The sequence below is a fragment of the Aegilops tauschii genome, chromosome 5 (assembly GCF_002575655.3).
Source record: "Aegilops tauschii subsp. strangulata cultivar AL8/78 chromosome 5, Aet v6.0, whole genome shotgun sequence".
NCBI classification, from domain to species: Eukaryota; Viridiplantae; Streptophyta; class Magnoliopsida; order Poales; family Poaceae; genus Aegilops; species Aegilops tauschii.
Window position 1 is genome coordinate 196,582,641 of NC_053039.3, and position 14,086 is coordinate 196,596,726.

The window sequence follows — 14,086 nt, forward strand, 5'->3', positions numbered from 1 at the left end:
CACTCAAAACACGTTGAGCAACTAAACATTCATACCTGTCAGCGTCTTCAGGAGCCATGTATTGCGTCTCATTTTCAGAATCATCTCCACCATGTTCTTCACATGTAATAAGAGCCAAAGTCTCCTCATCATAGTCACTAGCGGACTCATACCCACCATCCTCAGTAGCAATAATGACACGCTGAGATTTGCATTCTCTCGCAAAATGTCCTCTTCCCTTACAACGACGACAAATAATATCACTTGTGTGCCCTGTCGATGCCATGGAAGAAGAAGAGCTCTACGCAGGCCCGGCAGGCGTGCTCTTGGCAGAGAGTGGTGGTTGTGCCTGCTTTCTTGTATCACGGCTGGAGGTGGCACCTGATGGAGGTGATGGTGAAGTGGAAGTAGAAGATGCACGCGGTGTCCATGATGAAGGTCGACCTGCAGAAAAGTTAGTTCGCGCCAATGGCTGTCGATCCTGCACTTCACGTTCAGCTTTACAAGCAAGATGGAATAAACGAGTGATATTATTATAATCCTTATACTCTAGAATGGTCTGAATCTCTTTATTTAATCCACCCATAAAACGTGCAAGCATAGCTTCATTCTCCTCAACAATACCACATCTAATCATGCCAGTTTGTAATTCCTGATAATATTCTTCTACAGAATTTTTCCCTTGTCTTAAACGCTGCAATTTTTGAAGTAATTCACGTTGATAATATGGTGGAACCCAACGAGTACGCATAGCAGTTTTCAAAGCAGCCCAAGTAGTTGGAACAGGATATAATCTACAATGTTCAGACCACCAAACACATGCAAAGCTAGTGAAAGCACAAACAGCAGCAGGAACACGTCTCTCCTCAGGATATTGTAAACATGTAAATCGTTGTTCAGTTTCTAACTCCCAAGTAAGATATATATCAGGAACATATCTACCCTCAAATGGTGGAATATTCAATTTCAGTTTAGGGAGATGGTCATGATCTCGTACCTGAGGTGGTGGTGCCGGCCTACCGTTGCGAATATATACCTGAGGTCGACCTGCTGGTGGTGGTGCTGGTGGCTGCACGTAGTTCTGATTTTGATCAACCTCATCCTCATAATCGCCCGCATAATCGTCATCCTCCTCAGCCGCCGCAGGAGCAGGAGCCAAAGAAGCATCAACAGTAGGTGCAGCAGCACCCGAATTTTGACCAATCTCAATTGGAACGCGCTGTGCCCGTCCCACTTGATTTGGAAGGCGGCGTTGGAGATGTGGTTGTTGTTGTTGTAAAGGTGCGACATGTGCAGCCGGTGGTGGTTGGGGAAGACGCTTGAGTAATTCAGTAAACTTGTTATCCAGCTTTGTCTCAAACGACTTCTCCACGGCATCTATCTTCTCCATAGCCTCTTCAAATCTGTTTAGCACATCTCCCACCTGGCCACTCATCATTTGCTGAAATTTATCATGCAACTCCTTGTTCGTCATGTTCTCCCAATCAGTCTCATCGGCTTGTGAACCTGCCATGGTTAGCAGCAAAAGAAACACAAAAGAATATGATCCTGCAGACTACTAGAAGTGGTGGTGATGGTGGTGTGTCACAAAACCTTCAAGCGAATCTCAAATTCTTACCAGTTCTTACCCAGCAGCAGGTGGTGATCGGCAACCGTTGTAGTCAAAAACTCTCAAAGCTTGGATATAGCGATTACCAGGAAGAGTCAAACGCACGATGTAGACTTATGTGGAGCTGGGAAGGCTTATAATATGGTAGCAAAATGGTAAGCAATAATCAATTCAGAGATGCAAAGTTGAATAAACGCTCAACGACGGTACTGTGCTGGTCCTAGGCTAGACCGTGCTAGAGACGCGAGCCTAGAACACTAACAAAATCACGGCGCTGCACGTAAACAAGGGAAAAGCACACTCTGGAAAAAAAAAATTTGCTCTTTTTTTTTGCGCTCTTTTTTTTGGCGCTCCTCTTTTTTTTTGCGAAAAATCACTATAATGGCGAGTGTCTCAAAACTCTTCCCAGGTCAAACTGACAGGATGGGCACAAAATTTTTTGACTATTTTTTTTTCCGGAAATCAGGGCAGCGACGACGAAAAAGTGCGACAAAAAATCACTATGATGGCGAGTGTCTCAAAACACTACCCGGGGCCTAAAAATCACTATTTTTTTTCCGAGACCTACTCAGGCAAGGAAACACGAAACGGAAAATATATGGATCTCTAAAACCAACCGAATATGAAAAGAACTCGGATTGGTGGTGGATATATGGCGGTAGGATATGGCAGCGGTGGTGGTATATGGTAGCGGTAGTGGTATATGGATACGGATCGGTGGTGGTATATGGATACGGATTGGTGGTGGTATATGGATACGGATGCAAAGCGGTGGCGGATAAGCAATGGTGGTAGATGGCAAGGCGATGATGATGGTGCGGCGGCGGCGTGACAACTTATGACCAGAACTCGAAACTCTAAAAGACTAGGCTCTAAGACCAGCAACTTGACACGACGATGCAACCGCAAATTCAACAAAGCAAAAACCCTAAAAAGATTATGCAAAGGCTCAGATTGGTTCGGGTATGATGAACTAACCCTAATTTTTTTTGTGGCTTTTTCGTGGACTGTAGGTATGAAGAACAGACTCGATCTAAACTATGAAAAACTGTAAAATCTCACCGAGCAACCTGGAAATCTGATACCACTTGATAGAGGCAAAGGTGTCCCGTCTTTTGATAAGATGATGGATATCGCTTTGGTGGAAGTCGACTTTGACGATCCGACTACGAACGTGCGAGGACGTCGCGCCTTAGCAATCGCTAAACCAACTCCGAGAGGTTATCGACCACGCCGGAGCACGATCAACCTGACCACGAGGGTCTGTTTCCTGCGAGCAAACGAAGAACAAGCAAGAAACTGAGATTGCAATCTGGATATTGCGAATATAAGATGAAAGCTTTATTGATCAAGGTGGAGTTCTGTGACGCCTTTGTCTGGTCGCTGAACACAAACGAAGTACGCGAAGTTGCAGCTATGGCGAACTTTTAATCTAAACAAAACCCAAAGTCTAAACGACACCCTAAGGGCTGTATATATGGAGGAAGAGGGGGGGAATTTCGTGGCCCTTGAGGAAGGGGTCCGAAACCAACCCTATCTCTTGTTTCCCCACACATACGGACTCTAAAAACAGCCTATACTGATGTATTTCGAAATTACATGGGCCTGGCCCAATAATAAGGTGACGCAGCACCTAGAATAGCCTCTGGACGAAAGTTATGAAGTAGCATCTTGTATATTTCGTCCAAGGTTTCATGCACGCATTATGGTGGCTTCAACGTCTTGAAATCATCACTTGTAACTCCGTTCTTGTTCCCCATGCGCATGCCATCATCTCCATGCTTGTTCTTGCTCCAATGTTCATCCTTCTCAAAGCTAGGCCCTTCATTTGTAAGCAAAACAAATGTATCCAATTTAGGCAGCATCATATTCTCATGAATATTAGAATCATTACCAAGAAACGAAAGTACCTGGTAATTTAATTGGCGTGCGCGAGCTCTAGTAATTGGTCCAGTATGTATAGCAGCAGGGGCTGTGGGTGTAACAATGGTATTGATGTCCTCATCATAACCCTAACTAGGAGGAGGTGGGGGAGTATATATAGTCTAAGGGACGAAGGGGTACATGGGCCTCGGCCCAGATGCGCTGCACGCAGGCAGAGGGGGCCGGATATCCGGGCCTTCCCGAGACGCCGGATGTCCAGGCGCTAGGGCCGGATGTCCGGGCTGGCAGGGTCCAGCTTCTGTGATGGGGCGCCGGATGTCCGGCGGCTCGCGACGGGCCGGATGTCCGGGCCTGGGGGCCGGATGTCCGGGCTGACTTGGTTAAGCTTTGGGTGTCTCCTGTGATGGGCGTCGGATTTTCGGGGGTCGGGCCGGATGTCCGGGCTGGGGCCGGATGTCCGGGGCCTGTAGTAGCTGTCTCTTCTTCCTTCTCCTTCCTTTGCTTCCGCGCACGCTTGGCCTTGGTCCTTGGGTTCTCCATGGTCTCCTCGGGTGTACCTGAGTATGAACAAGGTCCGCGCTTGAAGTAGCATCCATGTCTTGCATGCGGAAAGGGAATATTCGGAAAGGAGCGAGTTCACCTTAGGTCCAATGGCGTAGGCTCGAGTGTACATGGGGATGATCGTCGGATGCTCTGCATCACTTTTACTCTGCTCGACCTCTTTCCAGCTCGAGCTTCTCAAACCCTAGCGCCGCCGCTACTTCATCGTCGCCGGTAAGGAAGAGCTTCACTGCCTCGACCTCGTCGCCGCCGTACTCGCGCCGGCCGCGGAAATCTTCACTCCGCCGCCGCCGTAGCCGTCTTCCTACGCCGAGTTAGGGCGTGGAAGATCTGCACAGACGAACTTCTCATCTCTACCTCACAGTTCGTCGTGTTCTTCATTCAGGGTAATTAAAAGTTACTTTTACTGCCCTCTTTGATTCAAATGACTTCTACAAAATCTTCAAAGGTGTTTATTCTTCAAATTCTTCACACACTAGACACCTCACATGTCATTTGTTCTTGATTCGTTTCTCTAAGCAATAATTTTTCTTCAAGATTCTTCAATTGTGTGGATCTTTGATCTATACAACTCTGGAACCTAAGACAAAGAACGCTTAGTGAAATTCTTCAAGACTCATCTGGTCAAATTCCTCAAACTTGTTCTTTTGAAAAATCTTCTGAGAACGCATATGACCTCTTCAAATTCCTCGCAACTATACTCTGTTCACAGGTACTCATGTCCGCTGCTGAATCACTAGGTTCTCATCAACTTAACTCATTTGTAGCGTTCCTCGAAGAAAGGTTGCATACTTCTTCAGAGAATTCAATTGTTCAAATTCCTCATCTAAAGAAAATGGCTGATGGAAAGAAGCCTCAGAAAGGAGGAAAGAAGCCTGAGATCAACACTGCATTTGAAATCCCTGAGGACATCTATGTTGGGTACTGCACACCCCCTGAGGAAGATAAAAATCAGCGCAAGGTGCGCATTCAGAAGATAGAGAGGAGATGGCAAGAGAGTGGAGGGAGTACAGGTATGTGACACCCAAGTACATGAAGAAATTCACACTCAATCCTCCATGCTCAAGACCTCTGTTGGCACCTGGCCAAGAAGCTGATCCCACCAGCCTCAAGCATGGTGAGGATTATCCTGATGAATGGGCCAAGCGCCAGGCCAAGCTGGCTAAACAAGCTAGAGAAGCAGTGAGGAAATTTAATGAAGACTCTGCAGCTGCTGCCACTGAGGTCTCTGTCAAGCCGAAGAAATCCATGGCAAAGAAGCCTGCGCGTAAGCCAAGTGCTTCACCGTCAATGTCCTCACGGCCAATTCCTCACGCTGCTCCTGCTCCTCCAAAGTCCTTAGCTGCCCCGACCAAATTCTCAGCACCTGTGCATCTTGCCACGTGCCAAAGGACTACAGGCATCTCTATTGCCTCAGGAGCTTCAGCTAGTTCCTCAGCTGCACCAAATTCTTCAACAGGACCCTCTCTGCCGAAGACAAAGACCACTGCTGGACGAGGCTCTCGCCCAAGTCCTGATGAGGACATCAATACCATTGTTACACCCACAGCCCCTGCTGCTATACATACTGGACCAATTACTAGAGCTCGCACACGCCAATTAAATTACCAAGTACTATCGTTTCTTGGTAATGATTCTAATGTTCATAAGAATATGATGCTGCCTAAATTGGATACATTTGTTTTGCTTACAAATGAAGGGCCTAGCTTTGAGAAGGATGAACATTGGAGCAAGAACAAGCATGGAGATGATGGCATGCGCATGGGGAACAAGAACGGAGTTACAAGTGATGATTTCAGGACGTTGAAACCACCATAATGCGTGCATGAAGCCTTGGACGAAATATAAAAGATGCTACTTCATAACTTTCGTCCAGAGGCTATTCTAGGTGCTGCGTCACCTTATTATTGGGCCAGGCCCATGTAATTTCGAAATACTTGAGTATAGGCTGTTTTTAGAGTCCGTATGTGTGGGGAAACAAGAGATAGGGTTGGTTTCGGACCCCTTCCCCAAGGGCCACGAAATTCCCCCCCTCTTCCTCCATATATACAGCCTTTAGGGCGTCGTTTAGACTTTGGGTTTTGTTTAGATTAAAAGTTCGCCATAGCTGCAACTTCGCGTACTTCGTTTGTGTTCAACGACCAGACAAAGGCGTCACAGAACCCTACCTTGATCAATAAAGCTTTCATCTTATATTCGCAATATCCAGATTGCAATCTCAGTTTCTTGCTTGTTCTTCGTTTGCTCGCAGGAAACAGACCCTCGTGTTCAGGTTGATCATGCTCCGGCGTGGTCGATAACCTCTCGGAGTTGGTTTAGCGATTGCTAAGGCGCGACGTCATCGCGTGTTCGTAGTCGGATCGTCATAGTCGACTTCCACCAAAGCGATATCCATCATCTCATCGAAAGACGGGACACCTTTGCCTCTATCAAGTGGTATCAGATTTCCAGGTTGCTCGGTGAGATTTTACAGTTTTTCGTAGTTTAGATCGAGTTTGTTCTTCCTACCTATAGTCCACGAAAAAGCCAAAAAAAATTTAGGGTTAGTTCATCCTATCCGAACCAATCTGAGCCTTTGCATAATCTTTTCTGTGTTTGCTTTGTTGAATTTGCGGTTGCATCGTCGTGTCAAGTTGCTGGTCTTAGCGTCTAGTCCTTTAGAGTTTCGAGTTCTGTTCACAGGTTGTCACGTCGCCGCTGCCATATATCACCACCGCATCATCATCGTCGCTGCTGCCATATACCACCACCGCACCAACTTCATCGCCGCTGCCATATACCACCACCACATATTCACCGCCAATCCGAGTCCATATACGCCACCACATATCCGCCGCCATCACGCCAATCCGAGTACACCTGCAACATATATCCGCCAGATTCATCTCCGCCACCAGTCCGAGTTCCACCAGATTCATCTCCGCCACCAGTCCTTGTCCAAGTCCAGTATTTTGTTACTCTGTTTTGGATTTCCAGATCACGCCATACTCCGAGTCGTGACAGAGAAGGACTCCCAAACTTTTGTGTTACCCGTAGTAGAAAAATAGTTCCAGTTTAAAAAAAAACTAAGTCTGGAAAATTCTGGCTTAGGCAGTTTTTAGACCATCTGTAGACTTTTTCGAAAAAAAATTGTTGCGGAGCAAAAAAAGTGCAAAAAAAAGTGAAAAAAATTCAGAGTGTGCTCCTCCCTTGTTTACGTGCAGCGCCGTGATTTTGTTAGTGTTCTAGGCTCGCGTCTCTAGCACGGTCTAGCCTAGGACCAGCACAGTACCGTCGTTGAGCGTTTATTCAACTTTGCATATCTGAATTGATTATTGCTGACCCTTTTTGCTACCATATTATAAGCCTTCCCAGCTCCACATACATCTACGTCGTGTGTTTGACTCTCCCTGGTAATCGCTCTATCCAAGCTTTGAGAGTTTTGACTACAACGGTTGCCGATCACCACCTGCTGCTGGGTAAGAACTGGTAAGAATTTGAGATTCGCTTGAAGGATTTGTGACACACCACCATCAGCACCACTTCCTAGTAGTATGTAGGATCATATTCTTTTGTGTTTCTATTGCTGCTAACCATGGCGGGATCACAAGCCGATGAGACTGATTGGGAGAACATGACGAACAAGGGGTTGCATGATAAATTTCAGCAAATGATGAGTGGCCAGGTGGGCGATGTGCTAAACAGATTTGAAGAGGCTATGGAGAAGATAGATGCCGTGGAGAAGTCGTTTGAGACAAAGCTGGATAACAGGTTTAATGAATTGCTCAAGCGTCTTCCCCAACCACCACCGGCTGCACCTGTCGCACCTCTACAACAACAACAACCACATCTCCAACGCCGCCTTCCAAATCAAGTGGGACGAGCACAGCGCGTTCCAATTGAGACTGGTCAAAATTCGGGTGCCGCTGCACCTACTGTTGATGCTTCTTTGGCTCCTGCTACTGCGGCGGCGGGCGATTTTGAGGATGAGGTTGATCAAAATCAGAACTACGTACAGCCACCAGCACCACCACCAGCAGGTCGACCTCAGGTATATATTCGCAACGGTAGGCCTGCACCACCACCTCAGGTACGAGATCATGACCATGTTCCTAAACTGAAATTGAATATTCCACCGTTTGAGGGTAGATACATTCCTGATGTATATCTTACTTGGGAGTTAGAAACTGAACAACGTTTTACATGTTTACAATATCCCGAGGAGAGACAGGTTGCTGCTGCTGTTTGTGCTTTCACTAGTTTTGCATGTGTATGGTGGTCTGAACATTGTAGATTATATCCTATTCCAGCTACTTGGGCTGCTTTGAAAACTGTTATGCGTACTCGTTGGGTTCCACCATATTATCAACGTGAATTGCTTCAAAAACTGCAGCGTTTATGACAAGGAAAAAATTCTGTAGAAGAATATTATCAGGAATTACAAACTGGCATGATTAGATGTGGTATTGTTGAGGAGAATGAAGCTATGCTTGCACGTTTTATGGGTGGTTTAAATAGAGAGATTCAGACCATTCTAGAGTATAAGGAGTATACTAATATCATCGTTTATTCCATCTTGCTTGTAAAGCTGAACGTGAAGTGTAGGATCGACAAGCATTGGCGCGAACTAACTTTTCTGCAGGTCGACCTTCATCATGGACACCGCATGCATCTTCTACTTCCACTGCACCAGCACCTCCATCAGGTTCCACCTCCAGCCGTGATACAAGAAAGCAGGCACAACCACCACTATCTGCCAAGAGCGCACCTGCCGGGCCTGCACAGAGCTCTTCTTCTTCCATGGCATCAACAGGGCACACAAGTGATATTATTTGTCGTCGTTGTAAGGGAAGAGGACATTATGCGCGAGAATGCAAATCTCAGCGTGTAATGATTGCTACTGAGGATGATGGGTATGAGTCCGCTAGTGACTATGATGAGGAGACTTTGGCTCTTATTACACGTGAAGAACATGGTGGAGATGATTCTGAAAATGAGACGCAATACATGGCTCCTGAAGACACTGACAGGTATGAATGTTTAGTTGCTCAACGTGTTTTGAGTGTGCAGGTCACACAAGCAGAGCAAAATCAGAGGCATAATTTGTTCCATACAAAGGGAGTTGTGAAGGAACGTTCTGTTCACATCATCATAGATGGAGGGAGCTGTAACAACTTGGCTAGCATGGAGATGGTGGAGAAACTATCTCTCACCACAAGACCACATCCACATCCTTACTACATCCAATGGTTCAACAACAGCGGCAAGGTTAAGGTAACACGTACTGTTCGTGCGCATTTTAGTATCTCTACATATGCTGATTATGTTGATTGTGATGTGGTACCCATGCAAGCATGTTCCTTATTACTTGGTAGACCATGGCAATTTTATAAAAATTCTGTACACCATGGTAGAAACAATCAGTATACTCTTGTTCATAAGGATAAAAATATTACTTTGCTTCCTATGACTCCTGATTCCATTTTGAAAGATGACATTAATAGAGCTAATAAAGCAAAACAGGAGAAAAATAAGAGTGAAAATCAGATTGTGGCAAAAGAATTTGAGCAACAAATGAAACCTAATAATAAACCATCTAGTGTTGTTTCTGAAATTAAATTGGAAAGTGCATGTTTACTTGCCACAAAATCTGATATTGATGAGCTAGATTTCAACAAATCTGTTTGCTATGCTTTTGTGTGCAAAGAGGCATTATTTTCATTCGAGGACGTGCCTTCCTCTTTGCCCCCTGCTGTCACTAACATTTTGCAGGAGTTCGCTGACGTCTTTCCCCAAGACGTGCCACCGGGATTACCACCTATTCGAGGGATTGAGCATCAAATTGACTTAATTCCCGGTGCATCGCTACCCAACCGTGCACCATACCGTACCAATCCATAGGAGAAGAAGGAGATTATGCGTCAAGTACAGGAGCTGCTCGACAAAGGTTATATACGCGAATCTCTTAGTCCTTGTGTTGTTCCTATCATACTTGTGCCTAAAAAGGATGGTACATCGCATATGTGTGTTGATTGTAGAGGCATTAATAACATTACTATTCGTTATCGTCATCCTATTCCTAGGCTAGATGATATGCTTCATGAATTTAGTGGCTCTACAATATTTTCCAAAGTTGATTTGCGTAGTGGATACCATCAAATTCGTATGAAACTGGGAGATGAATGGAAAACAGCATTTAAAACTAAGTTTGGTTTATATGAGTGGTTAGTCATGCCTTTTGGGTTAACTAATGGACCAAGTACTTTCATGAGACTAATGAACGAAGTTTTACGTGCTTTTATTGGACGATTTGTGGTAGTCAATTTTGATGATATACTGATTTATAGCAAATCTTTGGAAGAACATTTGGAACATTTACGTGCTGTTTTTATTGCTCTACGTGATGCACGTTTGTTTGGTAACCTTGGGAAGTGCACCTTTTGCACCGACCGAGTATCTTTTCTTGGCTATGTTGTTACTCCACAGGGAATTGAAGTTGATAAAGCCAAGATTGAAGCTATTGAGAGTTGGCCGCAGCCCAAAACGGTCACACAAGTGAGGAGTTTCCTTGGCCTCGCTGGTTTCTATAGGCGTTTTGTGAGAGATTTCAGCACCATTGCTGCACCTCTCAACGAGCTTACAAAGAAGGATGTGCCTTTTGTTTGGGGTACCGCATAGGAAGAAGCCTTCACGGTATTGAAAGATAAGTTGACACATGCTCCTTTACTCCAACTTCCTGATTTTAATAAGACTTTTGAGCTTGAATGTGATGCTAGTGGAATTGGATTAGGAGGTGTGTTATTACAAGATGGTAAACCTGTTGCATACTTTTCTGAAAAATTGAGTGGGCCTAGTCTGAATTATTCTACTTATGATAAAGAACTATATGCTCTTGTTTGGACTTTAGAAACATGGCAACATTATTTATGGCCCAAAGAATTTGTTATACATTCTGATAATGAATCTTTGAAACATATTAAAAGTCAAGCTAAACTGAATCGTAGACATGCTAAATGGGTTGAATTCATTGAAACATTCCCTTATGTCATTAAACACAAGAAGGGTAAAGAAAATGTTATTGCTGATGCGTTGTCTCGTCGCTATACTATGCTGTCACAACTTGACTTCAAAATATTTGGTTTGGAGACCATCAAAGATCAATATGTGCATGATGCTGATTTTAAAGATGTTTTGCAGAATTGTAAAGAAGGAAGAACCTGGAACAAGTTTGTCGTTAATGATGGATTTGTGTTCCGTGCTAACAAGCTATGCATTCCAGCTAGCTCTCTTCGTATTTTGTTGTTGCAGGAGGCGCATGCAGGAGGATTAATGGGACACTTTGGCGTGAAGAAGACGGAGGACGTACTTGCTACACATTTCTTTTGGCCAAAGATGAGACGAGATGTTGAGCGTTTTGTTGCTCGCTGCACTACATGTCAAAAAGCTAAGTCACGACTCAATCCTCATGGTTTATATATGCCTTTGCCTGTACCTAGTGTTCCTTGGGAGGATATATCTATGGACTTTGTTTTAGGTTTACCTCGAACAAAGAAGGGGAGGGATAGCATATTTATTGTCGTGGATAGATTCTCGAAAATGGCACACTTTATACCATGTCATAAAAGCGATGATGCTGTTAATGTTGCTGATTTGTTCTTCTGTGAAATTATTCGTTTGCATGGTGTGCCAAATACTATGCTTAGGGCTGTTTTGAAGAATAAGAAGAAAATGTGGGAAGAATGCTTGCCTCATATTGAGTTTTCTTATAATCGTTCATTGCATTCTACTACTAAGATGTGCCCTTTTGAAATTGTGTATGGTTTCCTACCTCGTGCAACTATTGATTTGTTGCCTCTTCCATCTTCGGAGAAGGTTAATTTTGATGCTAAACAACGTGCTGAATTGATCCTAAAAATGCATGAGTTAACTAAGGAAAACATTGAGCGTATGAATGCTAAATATAAACTTGCTGGAGATAAGGGTAGAAAACATGTTGTGTTTGCACCTGGAGATCTTGTCTGGTTACATTTGCGTAAGGATAGATTTCCTTATTTGCGCAAATCAAAGCTAATGCCACGTGCTGATGGTCCTTTTAAGGTGTTAGAGAAAATAAATTATAATGCATATAAACTTGAGCTGCCTGCAGATTTTGGGGTTAGTCCCACTTTTAACATTGCAGATTTGAAGCCTTATTTGGGTGAGGGAGATGAGCTTCCGTCGAGGACGACTTCATTTCAAGAAGGGGAGGATGATGAGGACATGAATACCATTGTTACACCCACAGCCCCTGCTGCTATACATACTGGACCAATTACTAGAGCTCGCGCACGCCAATTAAATTACCAGGTACTTTCGTTTCTTGGTAATGATTCTAATGTTCATGAGAATATGATGCTGCCTAAATTGGATACATTTGTTTTGCTTACAAATGAAGGGCCTAGCTTTGAGAAGGATGAACATTGGAGCAAGAACAAGCATGGAGATGATGGCATGCGCATGGGGAACAAGAACGGAGTTACAAGTGATGATTTCAGGACGTTGAAGCCACCATAATGCGTGCATGAAGCCTTGGACGAAATATACAAGATGCTACTTCATAACTTTCGTCCAGAGGCTATTCTAGGTGCTGTGTCACCTTATTATTGGGCCAGGCCCATGTAATTTCGAAATACTTGAGTATAGGCTGTTTTTAGAGTCCGTATGTGTGGGGAAACAAGAGATAGGGTTGGTTTCGGACCCCTTCCCCAAGGGCCACGAAATTCCCCCCTCTTCCTCCATATATACAGCCCTTAGGCGTCGTTTAGACTTTGGGGTTTTGTTTAGATTAAAAGTTCGCCATAGCTGCAACTTCGCGTACCTCGTTTGTGTTCAACGACCAGACAAAGGTGTCACAGAACCCCACCTTGATCAATAAAGCTTTCATCTTATATTCGCAATATCCAGATTGCAATCTCAGTTTCTTGCTTGTTCTTCGTTTGCTCGCAGGAAACAGACCCTCGTGCTCAGGTTGATCGTGCTCCGGCGTGGTCAATAACCTCTCGGAGTTGGTTTAGCGATTGCTAAGGCACGACGTCATCGCACGTTCGTAGTCGGATCGTCAAAGTCGACTTCCACCAAAGCGATATCCATCATCTCATCGAAAGACGGGACACCTTTGCCTCTATCAAGTCCTCACAAGAAGCAGGTCGCCTTCCAAGTGCCGTCTGAAGAAGACGAAGCTGATGATGAAGAACTTGCTGAAATCATCAGAGATAGGCAAGTCAGGGCCGCTAGAGCCAAGGGCACAAATGTGCCTCTGCTTTTGGATCCAAAGTTGATCCTCGATTACATTGATCTCTGGCACAAGGACCCAAACACTCCTATGCCTGACTTCAAGCTGACTCCTGGTGATAGAGGCAAAGGTGTCCCGTCTTTCGATGAGATGATGAATATCGCTTTGATGGAAGTCGACTTTGATGATCCGACTACGAACGTGCGAGGACGTCGCGCCTTAGCAATCGCTAAACCAACTCCGAGAGGTTATCGACCACGCCGGAGCACGATCAACCTGACCACGAGGGTCTGTTTCCTGCGAGCAAACGAAGAACAAGCAAGAAACTGAGATTGCAATCTGGATATTGCGAATATAAGATGAAAGCTTTATTGATCAAGGGGGAGTTCTGTGACGCCTTTGTCTGGTCGCTGAACACAAACGAAGTACACGAAGTTGCAGCTATGGCGAACTTTTAATCTAAACAAAACCCAAAGTCTAAACGACGCCCTAAGGGCTGTATATATGGAGGAAGAGGGGGGAATTTCGTGGCCCTTGAGGAAGGGGTCCGAAACCAACCCTATCTCTTGTTTCCCCACACATACGGACTCTAAAAACAGCCTATACTTATGTATTTCGAAATTACATGGGCCTGGCCCAATAATAAGGTGACGCAGCACCTAGAATAGCCTCTGGACGAAAGTTATGAAGTAGCATCTTGTATATTTCGTCCAAGGCTTCATGCACGCATTATGGTGGCTTCAACGTCCTGAAATCATCACTTGTAACTCCGTTCTTGTTCCCCATGCGCATGCCATCATCTC